We start from the raw sequence: 19,215 nt of genomic DNA, 5'->3' as shown, positions 1-19,215 counted from the left end.
AACACTTTATTATACAGATAAGAACAGAAGATTTCTGACATTGGAGAGCCTTGTTAGAACTTACAAGAGAAGCATTAATAAATTCACAAACATAGCAGAGCATGAGAATACATATCACGTCTTTCATGTAAATCATAACTCCCCATTAAAAAACCTATCTTCAATATCATCTTAAGCACCGGACTGAGCTCCCAAGGTCCTGATGAGGAGCAGAAGGAGAGAGAACATGAGAAAGAAAGTCAGGAACGTGAGGGGTGCATTCACTCATGGAGACAGTGGGACAGAACTAATGGGAGATCACCAACTCCAGTTGGAATGGGACTGATGGATCATGCGACCAAACCCGTCTCTCTGAATGTGGTCAACAGTGGGGGCTGACTGAGAAGCAAAGGACAATGGCACTGGGCTCTGATTCTTCTGCATGGACGGGCTCTGTGAGAGCCTTCTCAGCTTGGTCGATCACCTTCCTGGACCTGGGGGGAGTTGGGAGGACCTTGGTCTTAACATAGAGTAGGGAACCCCGATGGCTCCTTGGCCTGGAGAGGGAGGGAGGAGGGGTATGGGTTGAGGGGAGGGAAGAGGGAGGAGGAGGGGAGGAGATGGAAATTTTTAAATATAAAAAATTAAAAAAAGAAAAAAAGAGAAGTACTTCTCCAAGCCTAGTACCTTTCAAACCTAGCTGGAGAATTCAGTTTGGCTTCTGATTTTCTCAACTGTCTTACCTGATAATTCTTCATCCCTATTACTGCTATCTGAGAGAGGGCAGCCTCCAGCCACAGAGGGTTATGAAAGAACCCAGTCAACTTGGCATAGTCTAGATATTTCTATCTGAGGAGATTATAGAAAAACAAACACTAACACGCTCTATTGATGGCTTCCTTATTTATTGTTTGGCTCTCTCGTGATGTTTCTATGTTCTTTCTTTGTTGTTTTGTATAATTTTTTTCTACAGCTTATATGTTTAGCCAGCAAATATTTAGGCAATATAGGAATTAAAACATGGTTGTGTTTTGTTTTTCATGTAAATGATTGCAATGAATACAAAACATACAGTAAAAACAGCACGTTTGCCATATCCCACATACATTCATACCCAAGTAACTTGCTATAGATTAACTATGTGAACAAGCAAGAAATTATTGTGAGTTATTTTACAGGAAAGCTGCATTTTTGAGAATGAGAAACAAAAAGTGTTTGGGTCTGGGCCACTTATCTTCTCCTTTGTGGCAGAGAGACATGGGACTCAGAAAAGTTCCATAATTTAGGTTCACCTTCTTATTTAGCCTCTCTAGGATCATGAATTATAGGCTCAATGTCCTTTATTTATGGCTAGAATCAACTTATGAGTGAGTACATATCATATTCATTTTCTTGGGTCTGGGTTATCTCACTCAGTAAAGTGTTTTCTATTTCCATCCATTTGCATGCAAAATTCAAGATGTCACTGTTTTTTACCACTCAGTAAAACTCTAAAGTGTACATGTGCCACACCTTCTTTATCCATTCTTCTATTGAGGAGCACCTAGATTGTTTCCAGTAAAATAACTCACAATAATTTCTTGCTTGTTCACATAGTTAATCTATAGCAAGTTACTTCCTGGATATTGGAAGTAGCCAAGATTGCTGGACAAAAGTTGGGAACATGGGGATGGGAGTAATGGGATATGGGGAGGGAAAAGGGAGTAGGGGAGGATTGGGGAGAACTTGGGGCAATGGGATGATTGGGATGGCAAAAGGGTGGATATGGGAGCAGGGAAGTAGATATCTTAATTAAGGGAGCCATTTTAGGGTTGGCAAGAGACTTGACTCTAGAGGTGTTCCCAGGTGTCCAAGAAGATGTCCCCAGCTTGTTCCTTGGGCAGCAGAGGAGAGGGTGCCTGAACTGGCCTTATTTTATAGCCACACTAAGAACCTTCATCCAGTGATGAATGGAGATAGACAGTGACCTACATTGGAGCACTGGACTGAGCTCCCAAGGTCCAAATGAGGAGCAGAAGGATGGAGCTAAGGAATTGCTCATTCCTTCCATTCTAATCAGATGGCAGTACCTACAAAGGTCTTGAAAAACAAGCATCCAAGTGTGTGAACCTAGGTGTCTTCAGAGACATTTCTATAATAACCAATGACCAATGCTATCCCTAGGACATTAGGGAAAGAAAAATCACCACTGAAATTGGTGAAACATAGGTTCTAATATTGGAGCAACTGTCATATATTCAGGATTCAACCCTATGTTGGATTTTCTGGAATCTTGGCCTTGGAGGTTCCTGAAGATGAATTCATTTGAATAACCACAATTCTTAATATGCACTGTCTCTGTTACTGTTAAGTTTATGTCATACTATTATTTTGGAGTATCTAGGCATATTTCTCAAATAAATCAGTGTCATTATTAAAGAGTGACAACTCCTGAGGTAGAAAATCCATGTATAATTTTAATTAGATTTATTTTTTATCATACAGCAAATTTTATTGTGTTCATATAAACTTTGAAGTTAAACATGGACCATGAGGAAGCTTGGAGATCTTTCCACAGTTTCCTTACAAACAGCTTTATAATTGCCCTCCCACAACCCATTTCTTCCATTGTGTATCAAAGATTGTTAAAATAAGAGAGTTTGTGACTAGATTCACACATAGAGAGATACTGTGTTAGTTAGGGTTTCTATTGCTATTAACACAATGACTGTCAAAATTGCTCTTAACCACTAAGACATCTTTTTATCACCTGGGACATACTATCTTGATCATTATGTTAATTCAATGCCTTCCAATCAGTCTTAGTAAAATGACTATAGCAAGCCGAACTAGGAAGTGAATTCAATTGAACCAGGGAAGACTGTTGATGAACGTCAGAGTTTATGGGAGAGGCTTGTTCTCCCTTCCAACATTAGTGGACTTGCTGCATCACCAGATTCAATGGGCTAATGGTGGGTGCAGTTAGTGTCAAGACAGCTCTCACTCAATTAAGCAGAGCCTTAGTGATCTTTTGGAGGGATGGCCCAAGTGGATCCAGAGACAGGGGACTTCTTGTTTTCTTGTTACAGTGATTTTAACCCTAAGGTTGGTGACAGTGACTGGAGAGATATGTTAGTACTGCCCCCTTCTGGTAAAATGGCAAAATGAAGATAGGGTTGAGTATAATCAATTTTGAAGTTTAGAGGAAAAGATACATTTACAGTGATTAGTGCCAAAACATATTAATGTTTAGAAAAAAAGTGTTTTTGTAAAGCCTAGAATGAAGTCAGTTGCCCTTCCCAGTGGTATGAGGCATAAGGAAGAACACTTTTCACACAGTCACACACATATATACTCAATTAATGCCATCCTGATGCAAAGAAATATTAATAAGAAAGTACTAAAGAAATCTGCAAATGGGTCTAAAGAATATGACTTTTATGATAATATTAGTTCCATACTCATAGATACTGCATAATTCCTGTCTTGTGCTCCAGTTACAACCATCAAATATAATGTAGAATTTACTTATGGTGACAATGGTACCATGTCACTCAATATAAAGCCATGTTATAGCAAATTATTGCATATCATATGTCATTTTGAAAGGATGGTACACTATAGATGTTGGCGTTTACTTTTGTGTTCAAGTGACTGACTGTTAATTGTAGACTCCTTTTACTACTCCTTATCAATGAGAAATACAGTTACCACAATCATTCTATACCAAAGATAAATACTTAAAATACTTTAAAAATGCAGTATTTGGGGTACCTATCAAAAGCAAAAGGTGGTGGATCTAACAGAAAATATATTGAATGAGATAAACCAAATCCAGAAAGAAAAATATAATCTGTACTCATTCATAAGTGACTTTTAAATATAAAGCAAGAAACTACTAGCATACAATCCACAACTTCATAGAACTTAGACAACAAAAGGACCTTAAGAAAGACATACATGGATCAACATAGGAAAGAGAAAAAGACAAGAACTCCTGAATAAATTGAGAGTATGTGGTTGACAGGAGAGATTAGAAGGGGAGAGGGGAGGAAGGAAGGTGAACAGACAAAAATGTATAGCTCAATAAAAACAAGAAAAAAGGCAAAAGGTAACTCAATTGAACAACTAAAAGTACAAACAATAATTTGCAGATCATGGAAGCACATTTAGGACAGCAAGACCCAAGCTGATACGAGATAAATGTTAGTGATTTCATTGGAAATGCCATTTGAGTTGTAGTAGTTTACCAAGCATTCCCACTCTAAGATAATCAAGGATGGGTGAATAGACAAGTAAATAGTCTCTTTTAAAATATATAGCCTTGAGGATCATCTGGTTAAATCATAAGACTTCCTGACTTTTATTGGCATTCAATTCTAAATAGCTAGGATATGGAAATAGATAGGCATTCAATAAGCTATATATATATATATATATATATATATATATATATATGTTTTGTAACACGGAAAAGAATGGATTTTGAAGCTCTTAGCAGAATTTCTCTATCATGACAACTCCAATAAAATGTCACATGCATGGAAAAAGCAGGAAAGTAGAATTTACAGAATGAACAAAAGGTAAAAAGTCTCAAGGTAAAACATAGATGAATAGAAACAGGTTAAATTAAGATATAAGAGCAACTGGGACAAGCCAAAGGTAAGGCTTAGCATTCATAATTAATAATAAATGTCTTTATTTGGGAACTGATTGGGGGTCAAAAAACTTAACAACTACACCTTTCTTCAGACTTCTCCACTTTATAGTATGAATCATTTTTATCAATTATTTTTCTTATTTTGGGGGAATAAAACATAATTTCATCACTACCCCTTCTCTTTCCTCCCTTCAAATACATATTCTGCTTCTAGTTTTATTTAAATACATGACTTCTTTTCTTTAATTGTTAGTCTCCAATACACATACATGTTCATAAATACATAAATATTACCTGCTCAGTTTGTATAACATTACTTATATGTGTGTTTTCAGGGCTGATTATTTGGTATTGGGCAACAAATTGGAATGTTTTACCCCAGAGAAGGCTACTCTTCCCTCAATTTCAGCATTCTTTTTGTTCTGTACTTTTCTGTGTAAGGTTGAGAACTTGAGGACTTGTTGTTGTCCACTTTTGCATGTTTAATCTTAAAAATTATGAGCTTTTGTTTTTATGTTTCCAACATCAGGTTCCATATGTGATAGGCCAGATTACATCCTACTTATTTGTGTTGCTAGAAGACAAAGTTGCCATGTTTACAGAGCATCAATAGTTAGTTAGTTAGATATCAGAAGAAACCAGGGAAGGCTCTTAATTAAGCACCTGGTCTATGGTCTCTGTTTTTCTTATTCAGGTCATATTTTGTTCTGGTGGGTTTTTTTTTGCTTTTTATTTTATTGGCAGTGATAGAATTTAAACCCAGGAACTACCTGTTGCTAGCTAGGCCAGCATAGTAGAGATTATAATTGACTAACTTTATAGAAAATGATAAAATAAAAAGAATTTCTAAAAAATGAACTTTCTGGTATATTGGTTATAATAGAGAGTTGACTAAATAGAGTTTCTAGAAAGAATGGCATTCTCATTGGAGCATATCTAAAAACAGAACATAAGGAAAAACACCAATGCATAGCAATGTTTTAATAACTAAACAAATAAGGACCAAAACTTTTTTCCTTGATATTCAAATGTCTTTCTGCTACAACTTTATCAGAAAGACAAAGTGTTATACTGCATTTCATTTTTTTCTTGTAAATAAATGTTGTGTGTGTGTGTGTGATATCACATGTATATATATTTACATGTGTATATGAGGGTGTATTAATGGGCCCATGCTCAGAGGCTATGACAGAATGCAATTTTTTTCTCTATTACTCTCTAACTCTTTATCCTGATGCAGGATATCTAAATGATTCCAAAGTTAGAATAATATCCTGAAAACTCTATGGATTTTCTTTTCTTTCCATCCACAGGAGTGATATTAAAAGCCTATGTGTGGACACAGGTGGTGTGGGAGGTCCTTCTGTCTATGTGTTGATTTTATTGGTTAATGAATAAAGAAAACTGGCTTGGCCTATAGCATGGGAGGAAGACAGCAGAGTCAGGGAGACAGCGTGGAGCCAAGGCCAGAGTCAGGCATGCCAAACTGTTGCCTGTAACCCACTGCCACATGGTGATAAACAGATTAATGGAGATAGGTTAATTAATATGTAAAAGTTAGCTAATAAGAAGTTAGAGCTAATGGGCCAAGCAATGACTTAAGTAATATGGTTTCTGTGTGATTATCTCAGGTCTAAGTTAGCTGAGCAGCTGGGAACCAACAAGCTGCCACCTCCTCCAACACACAGGTAGCTTTTGTTTGGGTATTAGGAATTTGAGCTCAAGTCACCCATTTTGTAGAGGAAGGTCTCATATCCACTGAACTGTGCTAATATACCTTATCTTCTATATCTGATAAAATTCTCTATCAAAATAGTGACAAGAGATGAAGACTGTCTCTGTCAAAGATGCAAACAAGGAAGATAGAGTCTTGATTTTCTCCACATCATATGCAGCACCTGACACCAAGAAATAAAAGCAACTAGCCACAAGACTGAGAATGTATAAATTATCCAAAGAGCTATGCATCATGACAAAAGCTCAGCAAATACCTAGGGCTATCCTTCTTTACTTGTGAGACAGAACAGCAACAGTAACAGAAGCCAAGTGAGAACATGTAAGTCAATGCTGTGCTCTGACTCTAAATGATTGCTGGGTGTGACAAGCCTATGAAGACACAAGGCTTGTTCTCATTGTTGTCTAGGGGAATTACATTAAATCTGTAGGGCCTGGTAACAGCAAGTGGGTTGACTCATCTGACTAAGACTCAGCAAGGGTCCATCATCCCCAGGTGTGTCCTGCAAAATCAGGATATGATTATTTTTCTAAAACAAAGTAGATATGGGACTCTGGGAGTCAAAGGACAGAATTTTGTGTCCTTAGAGGACACATTTTTAAATAGTTTCAGTTTTAGTTCATTCTTTCCTTGGTATTCCCTAGGAATATGGTTTATTCACAATGGCACAATCTTAGAAGTACAAGAAGTTTCACAGCCTTACTTTTTTTGTGCCACTTAGTAGTATTCTTCAGTGAATCTTTTAAGTGTTTACATATAGTAAAAATACCTGCTGAGTCCATTGATAATTCTTGTATGTCTATGTTTTAGGAATCAATACAAGGCATTGTGTAATTCTTAATGGAGCTTATGTCTGGGAAAATCTGGTTTCCCTCTTTTATCCTCAATAATTACCTACATGTCTTGATCTATGGGTGGGATTTTGTGAGATTTCCCCCGTGCACATCTGTATATGAGTGTTTTTGTCCTTGTTTAGGAAGTCATTTTGTTGAACTTTTATGAATGTTGCTTCCTGTCATATCTAGAAGACACAGTCTCATAGAAAACATCCTTTTCTGTCTCCTCCAGTGTTTCCATGCCCTTTTCTGCAATTTTTCTCTGAGCTTTGGGTGTTGGGCTTGTATTATAAGTGTAATACATTTAATTGATTTTTCTATCAATTATTGCTTTAATTTTTGCACCAATCTATTTTTGATACATTTTGAATTAATTTTCATATTGAATGAGAGATAGAAAATCAGTTTTGTTCATCTGTGGATATCTTGTTTTTCAGCTCCACTTGAAGTAGAAGGGTCAGTATTTTCTTTTACAAACATTTGACAATATTATTTTTAAAAAGTGGCTAAAAATTCATCTCTCAATTTGGGTTTTATTGCTCTGAAAAAACACTATAACCTTGAAAGTTTTTTTTTTTTTTTTTGGTTTTTCGAGACAGGGTTTCTCTGTAGCTTTGGAGCCTGTCCTGGAACTAGCTCTTGTAGACCAGGCTGGTCTCGAACTCACAGAGATCCGCCTGCCTCTGCCTCCCGAGTGCTGGGATTAAAGGCGTGCGCCACCGCCGCCCGGCAAAGTTTTTATAAGGAAAATATTTGATTTAGGTGTGCTTACATTTCATAAATTTACTCCATTATCCATTATCATTATGGCAGGAAGCATATCAGCATGCAGGCAGACATGCTGCTGGAGGAGCAGAGAGTTCTACACCTTGAGGCACAGGCACCAGAAATGAATTGTGAACCACTAGGCAATCTTGAGATTCTAAGATCTCAAAGCCTGGCCCCCAGTGATAAACTTTCTTGGAAGAAGCCACACCTACTCTACCAAGGGCACATTTAATAGTGAAACTCCCTGTGAGCCTATGGGTTACATTTTCTTTCAAACTATTACATTTTCTGGGTTGATTTCTGTGTCCTCAAATCTGTTTCCTTTATTTAAATGTTTTGTGACAGTACTATCATGATTTGTTATCATACTTTCTTATTTTAACTCAGTATCACATATGTTGATAATTTAAGCATTGTTTATTTTGTTCAAGACAGTTCTGAGTATCTGAAATATTTTGTGCTCCTAAATGACATATAATACTTTTTACTTTTAACTTCTGTGAAAAATGATATTGGAATTTTGGTGGTGATTGATTTTGAGAGATTGACTTTGGTGGTATAGTCACTTTCACAGTTTTAATATTTTCCAATACATGAGTTTAATAGATATTTCCATCTCCTAGTATTTATATTTTTCATTCAGTGTTTTATAGTTTTTCTATAGAGCTCTTGGAGGTTTGAATGAGAATGCCACTCAGAGGTTCTTTTATTTGAATATTTGCTCCTATGTTGGGCATGGTGTTTGGGAATACCTAGGAGGTATGACCTTGCTGGAGAAAAATATCTTTGAAGCTGGGATGATTCCCAGTATGTGTCCTTGGTTTTTTGCTCCTGACATTTTATTTTTACTCTGTCAACCTTATCTTAAACCCTCTGTAACCAAAATCCAATATATTATTTACTAAATTGTCTTGGTCATAGTTTTTTGGTAGCTATAGAAAATAAACATACATAAGTCCTCCACTATTTGGTTACATATATTCCAAAATAATTTATTTTTTATTTTGTTTTAAAAGATTTTTAAATTTAATTTGATTTTTGTGCATGAATATTTTACCTGAATACATGTCTGTAAAACATGTGTGAGCCTTCTTGCCAAAGAGTTGAGAAATTGCTGTATTCATTGTAACTGGTGTTTTGAATAGTTGTAAACTATAAAGTGCAGGGTTTGAAACCAAACATAGATCATTTGAAAAATAAATACATACTTTCAACTGAAGATATACTTTTTTAGCACTTGAAGGTAAGTTTTGAGAGTGATGTGGATGTATTTGTTTCCTGGGTTTCTTTTTAAATCCATTGTTCTGAATAAAAAGGAAGGCTGTGACTTTTCTTAGCTTTATATCCTACCACTTTGCTGAAATTTTTTATCTGATGTAATTTTTTTCTGTTTATTTCTTTAGGATCTCTTACATATAGAAACATATCACCTACAAATACTTCCTTGACTCATCAATTTCTGCTTTGTTTTTTTTGAGATATTTTTATTGATTTTTGTTGAGCTCTACATTTTTCTCTGCTCCCCTCCCTGCCTCTCCCTGCCCCTTTAACCCTCTTCCAAGATCCCCATGCTCCCAATTTTGCCTTTTTATACTACTCATTTAAATTAGATCTATATATGTGTCTCTTAGGGTCCTCTCTGTTGTCTAGGTTCTCTGGGATTGTGATTCGTGGACTGATTTTCTTTGCTTTATGTTTAAAAACCACTGTAGAAGGAGTTGCGGGAAGGCTTGCTTTTCGTCCCACCTGGCTTCCACATGGCTAGCTTTACACCTGAAATAGCAACACACAAACTGTGTTCATTTAAACAATGCCTGGCCCATTAGTTTCAGCCTCTTATTATCTAATTCTCACATCTTGCTTAACCCATTTCTAATAATCTGTGTAGCACCACAAGTGGTATCTTACCGGGAAAGATTCAGCATGTGTGACCTGGCGGCTGGCTCCATCACGTCTGACCCAGAGAGGAGAGGTATGGTGATTGCCCGAGGCATTTGCCTCAGTCCCAGCATCCTATCCTGTCTACTCCACCCACCTATGTTCTGACCTATCAGGCCAAACAGTTTCTTTATTAATTAACCAATGAAATCATCAGATAGATAGAAGACACACCTACATCAAACCACTTATGAGTGAGTACATGTGATAATTGTCTTTCTGGGCTACCTCACTAAAAATGATGTTTTCTAGCTCCATCCATTTTCCTGCAAAATTCAAGATGTTGTTATTTTTTCTGCTATGTAGTACTCCATTGTGTAAATGTACCACATTTTCCTTATCCATTCTTCAATCAAGGGACATTTAGGTTGTTTCCAGGTTCTGGCCATGACAAATAACGCTGCTATGAACATAGTTGAGCACGTGTCTTTTTGTCATTATTGAGCATTCTTTGGATATATACCCAAAAGTGGCATTGCTTGGTATTGAGGAAGGTTGTTTCCTAATTTTTTGAGAAATCACCGCACTGACATCCAAAGGGGCTGCACCAGCTTACATTCTCACCATTAATGCAGAAATGTTCCCTTTACCCCACAACCTCTCCAACATCAGTGTTTTTGATCTTGGCCATTTTTACAGGTGTAAGATGGTATCTCAGAGTTGTTTTGATTTGCATTTCTCTGATGACTAAGGATGTTGAGCATTTCCTTAAGTGTCTTTCAGCCATTTTAGATTCCTCTGTTGAGAGTTCTCTGTTTATGTCTTTACTCCATTTTTTATTGGATTATTTGTTCTTTTGGTGCTTTGTATCCTAATTAGTTCAACTCTGCTCTCTTATTGTTGCATGAAGTTTTCTAGAAGGCAGGAAGTAATTCTCATCTCTAATAACCTATTTGTGACACAGATGCTATTGCTGATATCAAGATTGATACTGAGAAAATCCCCTTCATCTTGGGAAGTATGAGAGCAAGAAAAAGAGTGCAATATCTGCCAGACCTTGTAGGCAGATGCATGGATAGAGATAAGGACTATGAAATTACTATTATAGTGTTTCAGATTGAATACCAGCATCTCTTCCTTGGACTAATTAAAGAGACAGCTTTCTGGATGTATAATATGCAGTCAAATTTTTATTGGCAAGTGAATTCTGCTTTATAGGAAAGCAACAGAGATTTCACTATGACTAGTGTAGACCTTTGAGACCATTTATTATCACTTTATTACCATCAGTTAATGCCTGTAGTGTAGTGTTATTTACCAAAGTTAAAGTTCCTGTTTTTAGTATTATATAGAGACTTCTGTTTTGACACATAAATCTCAATTGATATAACTCAAATATTATAAATACAGTCACTTCCCTACCTAAGGAATTCAGTAGGAGGCACAATTATGTATTTTTTATTCATGTTGTGAGTGCTTAGGATGCAAAAATGTTTCTTTTATACTTGTTCCAAATCTCTGAGGAAACTTTGAAGCTTGACTTAACTACATGTGGCTCTTACCAGACTGAGCCACAGAAACAAGAAGCCTGGGTAAGCCTCAAGATTTAATTTCCCTAGAGGTTTATATTATGACTTGTTTCCATGTGGGAGGATGCTCATAATACTGTAGACAGTAATTCATTGCAATATCATCAGATTACAGGTTGCTGATAGTGAGAGAATAATCTGTCCCAGATCTACTACCACTGAACTTTGCTGGAACCCCCAGGTATCAAATTGGATGCATAATTGATCAACATCTTAGGAGTCTTCCCTATGTCTGTTGAACCAAGTTAAATATCTGTTAATACCTTCACTGGCCCTGCAGTTGATAGTTACACAGTCTCCTCAAGATGCAGACATGAATGATGCAAACTTCATCATCTGGATGTTACCTCTCACACCTGAAAACAGAAACATAGAGATTTGTTATGTTATGTATATTACAGGGAAAATATACAAAGAACAAGGCAGCTCTGATTACAATAAGTAAATCTCCAATATTGTCCTTTCTTACTCATGACCCTGAGCCACAATAGGCCCCTGAGGTCAGTAGAAGTCATCATATGTCCTGATTACAACTAACTCTTGCACAGGGTTTGGGATGTCTGTAAAAACTCTTCATAGTATTAGGCTTGGCTCTGCACATGCAAATCTCTGAGGCTTGAGCAGGTTTAGGCACATTTGTAGGGCTGAAGCAACTTAGTAACAGCTTTCAGATCTCTGTCCCAGGCTACATAATTCACATCATATTTATAATTCACACAAATCACAACTCACAATTGTCAGTAAATATTTAATAAGTCTACTTTAAGCAATTCTGAGCCATTGTTATTTTTGCAGAAGAAACATAGAAACAGCAATCTGAAGTTTGCCATGGTTCTTGGCTTATAAGCCCATGTGTTCCTCTTACTAATATACAGAAGTTCTTCATGGTTAATATTTATTAAAACTTGCCATACTTGAGAGAAGAAAACCTTAGCTGAGAAATTGTCTTCATTGGATTACAGTATAGGTGTGTCCATTGATGTACTTTCTTGATTTCTATTAATGTATGAAAAGCCACATAACTGTGTATAACACCCTCCTTAGCAAGTTTGCCATTCACAGTACAAGAAAGTGTTCTGAAAAGTCAAAAGTGGGGAGCCAGTAGTCAGTATCCCTCCATGCTCATTCTCTATTTCAGTTACTTTTGCTAGGTTTTTGCTTTAATTCCCAACCTGGATTCCCTCATAATGAATTGTACCATGTAAGTTACAATAGCTGTCACATTCCTGAGGTACTTTTGCTCATGGTTTATGAAAGCAACATAAAGCAAACTGTAACAAAATCATTTTGTAAAGAGTAAAAGTACTATTCCATTACTATGCCTTTCTCTTTTCTGCCATTTTAGTCATTGAATCATCTTCTAAAATTTTTTATCATTTTTTATTAAATTATATAATTTTACAAATTTTTACCACCTCCCCTCTTCCCCTCCTCACATTTCCCCCCCTCCCCATCCCCCTTCCTCTCCAGACCAAGGAACAGTCAGGGTTCCCTGCCCTGTGGGAAGTCCAAGGTCCAACCTCCTTCATCCATGTCCAAGAAGGTACACATCTAAACAGACTGGGCTCCCTCAAAGCCAGTACAGGCAGTAGGATCAAAACCCAGTGCCATTGTCCTTGGCTTCTCAGTCAGCCCTCATTGTCCACGACGTTCAGAGAGTCCAGTGTGATCACATGCTTTTTCAGTCCCAGTCTAGCTGGCCTTGGTGAGCTCCCATTAGATCCGCCCCACCATCTCAGTGGGTGGGCTCACCCCTCGCAGTCCTCACTTCCTTGCTCATGTTCTCCTTCCTCAGCTCCTCATTTGGACCTTGGGAGTTTAGTCCAGCACTCCAATGTGGATCTCTGTCTCTATCTCCATCCATCGCCAGATGAAGCTTCTATGGTGATATGCAAGATATTCATCAGTATGGCTATAGGAAAGGCCCATTTCAGGCTCCCTCACTTCAGCTGCCCAAGGAACTGGATGGGGACATCTCCATGGATACCTGGGAACACCTCTAGAGTCAAGTCTCTTGCTAACCCTAAAATGGCTCCCTTAATTAAGATATCTTCTTCCCTGCTCCCATATCTACCCTTCCTCCATCCCAACCATCCCATTCCCCCAGGGTCTCCCCATCCTCCCCTCCTCACTTTTCTCTCCCCATCTCCCAATCTCCCCTTACCCCCGTCCCACACCCACCCCAAGATCCCAATTTTTGCCTGGCAATCTAGTCTACTTCCAATATCTAAGAGGATAACTATATGTTTTTCTTTGGGTTCACCTTCTTATTTAGCTTCTCTAGGATCACGAATTATAGGCTCACTGACCTTTATTTATGTCTAGAATCCACTTATGAGTGAGTACATACCATATTCATCATTTTGGGTCTGGGTTAACTCACTCAGAATAGTGTTTTCTATTTTCATCCATTTGCATGCAAAGTTCAAGATGTCATTTTTTTTTACCACTGAGTAGTACACTAATGTGTATATATTCCACACTTTCTTTATCCATTCTTCCACTGAAGGGCATCTAGGTTGTTTCCAGGTTCTAGCTATTATAAATAATGCTGCTATGAACACAGTTGAACAAATGCTTTTGTAGTATGATAAGGCATCTCTTAGATATATTCCCAAGAGTGGTATGGCTGGGTCCTGGGGGAGGTTGATCTAGAATTTCCTGAGAAACTACCACATTGATTTCCAAAGTTGTTGCACAAGTTTGCATTCCCACCAGCAATGGATGAGCGTACCCCTTACTCCACATCCTCTCCACCAAAGGCCATCATTAGTGTTTTTGATTTTAGCCATTCTGACAGGTGTAAGATGGTATCTCAAAGTTGTTTTGGTTTCCATTTCCCTGATTGCTAAGGAGGTTGAGCATGACCGTAAGTGTCTTTTGGCCATTTGAACTTCTTCTGTTGAGAATTCTCTGTTCAGTTCAGAGCCCCATTTTTAATTGGGTTAATTATTGTTTTAAAGTCTAGTTTCTTGAGTTCTTTATATATTTTGGAGATCAGGCATTTGTCTGTTGAAGGGTCAGGGGTAGCGTTTTTGTCTTAATGACAGTGCTTTTTGCTTTACAGTAGCTTCTCAGTTTCGGGAGGTCCCATTTACTCAATGTTGCCCTTAATGTCTGTGCTGCTGGGGTTATACATAGGAAGTGGTCTCCTGTGCCCATGTGTTGTAGAAAAAAACCATATGATTATTTCATTAGATGCTGAAAAAGCATTTGATAAAATTTATCACACCTTTAAATAAAGGTCTTGGAGAGATTAGGGATACAAGGGTCATACCTAAATATAATAAAAGCTATTTACAGCAAGATGACAGCTAACATCAAATTAAATGGAGAGAAACTCAAAGCCATTCCACTAATTCAGGAACATGACAAGGCTGTCCACTCTTTCCATATCTCTTCAATATAATGTTTGAAGTTCTTGCATTAGCAATAAGACAACATAAGGGGATAAAGGGGACTCGAATTGGAAAGGAAGAAGTTAAATTTTTGTTATTTCCAGATGATACGATAGTGTACATAAGCGACCCCAAAAACTCTACCAAAGAACTCCTACAGCTGATAAACACCTTTAGCTATGTGGCAGGATACAAGATCAACTCCGTAATATCAGTTGCCCTCCTATACACAAACGATAAAGAAGCAGAGAGGGAAATCAGAGAAGTATCACCTTTCACGATAGCCACAAATAGCATAAATTATCTTGGGGTAACTCTAATCAAGGAAGAGAAAGATCTATTTGGCAAGAACTTTAAGTCTTTGAAGAAAGAAATTGATGAGGATACCAGAAATTGGGAGGATCTCCCTTGCTTTTGGATTGGGACGATCAACATAGTAAAAATGGCAATTCTACCAAAAGCAATCTATAGATTCAATGCAATCACCATCAAAATCCCATCAAAATTCTTCATTGACCTTGAGAGAACAATAATCAACTTTATATGGAAAAACAAAAGACCCAGGATAGCCAAAACAATCTTATACAATAAAGGAACTTCGGGAGGCATTACCATCCCTGACTTCAAACTCTATTACAGAGCTACAGCTTGTATTGAAAACAGCTTGGTATTGGCATAAAAATAGAGAAGTCAACATATGGAATTGAAGAGAAGACACGGATTTTAACCCACAAACCTATGAACTCCTGATTTTCAACAAGGGAGCTAAATGTATATAATGGAAGAAAGAAAGCATCTTCAACAAATGGTGTTGGAATAACTGGATGTCAACCTGTAGAAGAATAAAAATAGATCCATATCTATCACCATGCACAAAACTCAAGTCAGATGGATGAAAGACCTCAATATCAATCTGAACACACTGAACCTGAGAGAAGAGAAAGTGGGAAGTACTCACATTCTAAAATTGTAAGCAAGTATCTAATTAAGTGCTTTTCTTTGCAAATTGTTATTGTCATGCTGTCTCTTCACAGCAATGAACAATAACAAGAGAGCACATAATAGAACCCTAAATCCTAGATTTTTTTCAGATGACATAATCATTCATCTCAGTCTAGACAAGTGATTTTGAACCTTCATGGTACTGGGAAAAAATAGCATTCATTTTGGGACCTGTATACCAGGTATATTCAGACTGTACACTTATTCCACCCAGAGGTGAGAAAGAAAAAGAAATCATCCCTGTTCTCTAATATAGAAAATCCATCATTACTCCCTTCATGCTACTGTCATTTATTTATCCAGTGTTCTTCCCTATGCTTGTTAGGGCTAGAGTAAATGTACAGCAAGACATACTCACAATAATTTGCTATCATGAACAATATGAGTAGTGTTCTATTACTGAAATGTTATACATTAATTCATATTATTATCTAAGAATGTAAGATAAGATTTATTAAATTATCTTCTAATTATCAAGTGTAGTTGAAATCATGTAGGAACCTGATCAAGACATTTTAAAGGGTTTTGAAAAATTTTTACTTAGCTGTATAAGGAATTTAGATTGTATTTCCAAGGGTTTTGAATATATATTCAAATGATTACATACATATTCAAAATATACTATACTGTATATGTTAGTATATATATAAATTTATAAATGAGTATACATCACATTTACAATTATATATACATACATCATGATGGAAACATAGATGTTTCCCTATCACTTCTGTAAGAGTTTCTGCCTTATTTATTATTTCATGATTGGTGTCTATGATCTTGGTCATTAGTTCCAAAAATTAGAAAAAAAAATCACTTGGGGAATTTTTGAGTAAAAAATGCAATTTTGGATAGTTTAGTATCCTAAATACTGACGTATTTATCTTCATTCTAATGGATGTTTTCAAGAGCACTCAACTCTAAGAACATGGCACCTTACTTTTATTGATTAGAAGACAGACCATGGCCCTCTTCTTTTCTTCCTTATGTTGAGAATTTAGTTGTTAGCATTACTGTTATTCATTCAAAATATAGCACACTACTCTTTGTTTAAGATATTTTCCTATTTCCCAGTGAAGATACTAAGTAAAGTATGATCTTATTCACACAGTAGAGCCTTACACAACCAAAAACTTTGCAGTACTGCCATAATTCACAGCACTATATTAGATAATAAAAAAAACATGCAGTTCACATAAAATAGCTTTATACATGTAAAGACAGAGGAATAGCTGAGTTGTTGCACTGGGAATTATCCTTTTGAATATCTGACTGTACTAAGATGAAGATGGAAATATTGTTCACAATGGTTATTTGGAATGGGGAGTTATTTGAATGGAGTAGTTTTCTTAGTGATGTTATATATATATACATTCATACATACATACATACATACATACATATATATATCAAACTTCAACAATGAAGGAAATCAGGACAAAAACTCAACCCTGGCAGGAACTTGGAGGGAGGAATTGATGCAAAGACTATGGGTGCTGCTTATTTAACTTGTTCCTTGTAGCTCTCTCAGTCCACTTTCTTATAGGACCCTGGCGCCCAATGTGGATAACTGAATCCACAGAAAGCTTGAGAAAGCTTGGGAAAGAATAGAGTAAAGCATGATTTCTCAGTAGCAGCAATTTCTCGGGTTTGGCTTTGCTTGCTAGAGCAAGAGCTCTCATCTAAGAGAGGCTTCCTGACTCAGCTTTAGCTGCAAAAACCTGCAGCTCTTTTAAGAGGTCCTGCCACGAAACACTTAAAAGGTGTTGATGAAAAGCTGAATGCATGTTTTTCGGTTTTCAGCTGTAGCAAGAAAAAAGTTGTGCTGTTTTAAAATGCCGGCTTTCTGGGCCGTCCTGCCAGGGCAAACTCTGACTCTTTCAAGCAGGCGGTCCTGACTATGGAGCTTTTGATTGTTGTTTAACACTGTTGCAGCTTGCTTGCTGGCAAGTACCTTGAAACGCCACAGAGTTGTGGTAATAAAAATGGCTCTAGCAAGTACCTCTGCCATGAGGCTGGAAAGCTAAGGAATGGGATGGATCTAGCTGGCAAAGCCACGGCTTGAATCCTACCCATATTGCTCAGTAATTTAAAGACTTGTGTGGTCAGAAAGAGAGAGAGAAAGATAAAGAGAGATTCAAAAACAAAGAAAACCTCGAAATGATTTATAGTGTGTTAAAAATATATGCATGCTAAAGGTTAAAATTCTTAGAGTAAAAAAGGAAGAAAGAAAGTAGTTAGACTACTCAGCGGTAAAAAACAATGACATCTTGAATTTTGCAGGCAAATGGATGGAAATAGAAAACACTATTCTGAGTGAGGTAACCCAGACCCATAAAGATGAACATGGGATGTACTCACTCATAGTCAGTTTCTAGCCATAATTAAAGGACATTGAGCCTATAAATTTGGGATCCTTGAGAAGATAATAAGAAGGTGAACTCCCAAAAAAAGATATAGTAATCCTCCTGGATATTGGAGGTAGACACGATCGCCAGGCAAAATTGGGAACTTGAGGGTTGGGCAAGACTGGGCCAAGGGAAGATGGGGAGAGAAAAGTGTGAAGGGGAGAACGGGGGGAGCTCGGAGGAATGGGGTGCTTGGGATATAGGAAGGGTGGATATGGGAGCAGGGAAGCATATATTTTAATTTAAGGAGCTACCTGAGGGTTGTCAAGAGACTTGACCCTAGAGGGGTTCCCAGGTTTCCAGGGAGACGCCCCCAGTTAGTTCCTTGGGCAGCTGAGGAGAGGGAGCCTGAAAAGGCCAGTTCCTATAGCCATACTGATGAATTTCTTGCATATCACCATAGAACCTCCACCTGACGATAGATGAAGAAAATGACAGAGCCCCACATTGGAGCACCGGACTGAGCCCCCAAGGTCCGGATGAGGAGCAGAAGGAGAGAGAACATGAGAAAGAAAGTCAGGACCGTGAGGGAACCTCCATCTGGCGACAGATGGGGAAGGTGACTGAGCCCCACATTGGCGCACTGGACTGAGCTCCCAAGGTCCTGATGAGGAGCAGAAGGAGCGAGAACATGAGGGAGAAAGTCAGGAACGAGAGGGGTGCGTTCACTCATGGAGACGGTGGGACAGAACTAATGGGAGATCACCAACTCCAGTTGGAATGGGACTGATGGATCATGCGACCAAACCCGTCTCTCTGAATGTGGCCAACAGCGGGGACTGACTGAGAAGCAAAGGACAATGGCTCTGGGCTCTGATTCTTCTGCATGGACGGGCTCTGTGGGAGCCTTCTCAGCTTGGTCGATCACCTTCCTGGACCTGGGGGGAGTTGGGAGGACCTTGGTCTTAGCATAGAGTGGGGAACCCTGATGGCTCCTTGGCCTTGAGAGGGAGGGAGGGGAGGTATGCGTGGAGGGGAGGGGA

Source organism: Arvicola amphibius, chromosome 2 (assembly GCF_903992535.2).
Source record: "Arvicola amphibius chromosome 2, mArvAmp1.2, whole genome shotgun sequence".
NCBI classification, from domain to species: Eukaryota; Metazoa; Chordata; class Mammalia; order Rodentia; family Cricetidae; genus Arvicola; species Arvicola amphibius.
Note: the sequence above shows the minus strand (reverse complement) of the source record.